We start from the raw sequence: 461 nt of genomic DNA, 5'->3' as shown, positions 1-461 counted from the left end.
GAAGAACTTGACTGGCCTGCACAGAGTCCTGACCTCAACGCCATCAAACACCTTCGGGATGATTTGGAACGCCGACAGCGAGCCAGGCCTAATCGGCCAACATCAGTGCCCGACCTCACTAATGCTTTTGTGGCTGAATAGAAGCAAGTCTCCGCAGCAATGTTCCAACATCAAGTGGAAATTCTTCCCAGAAGAGTGGAGGCTTTTATAGAAGCGAAAGGGGGGGGGGGTACAACTCCATATTAATGCCCATGATTTTAGAATGAGATGTTTGATGAGCAGTTGTCCACATACTTTTAGTCATGTAGTGTACAGTCGTGGCCAAAAGTTTTGAGAATGACACAAATATTAATTTCCACAAACTTTGCTGCTTCAGTGTCTTTAGATATTTTTGTCAGATGTTACTATGGAATACTGAAGTATAATTACAAGCATTTCATAAGTGTCAAAGGCTTTTATTG

The 461-nt window shown here is 42.7% G+C and overlaps 1 protein-coding gene across 4 annotated transcripts in view; it reads right to left on the bottom strand.

Moving 5' to 3' along the window:
* Positions 1–461, bottom strand: part of LOC112074514 (ubiquitin carboxyl-terminal hydrolase CYLD) — a 30,046-nt gene that overhangs the window by 18,943 nt on the left and 10,642 nt on the right. The gene's annotated exons all lie outside the window — the stretch shown is intronic.

Source organism: Salvelinus sp. IW2-2015, unplaced genomic scaffold (assembly GCF_002910315.2).
Source record: "Salvelinus sp. IW2-2015 unplaced genomic scaffold, ASM291031v2 Un_scaffold2666, whole genome shotgun sequence".
Classification (NCBI taxonomy): domain Eukaryota; kingdom Metazoa; phylum Chordata; class Actinopteri; order Salmoniformes; family Salmonidae; genus Salvelinus; species Salvelinus sp. IW2-2015.
The sequence above is the reverse complement of the archived record's forward strand: the minus strand, read 5'-3'. Positions and strand labels throughout refer to the sequence as shown.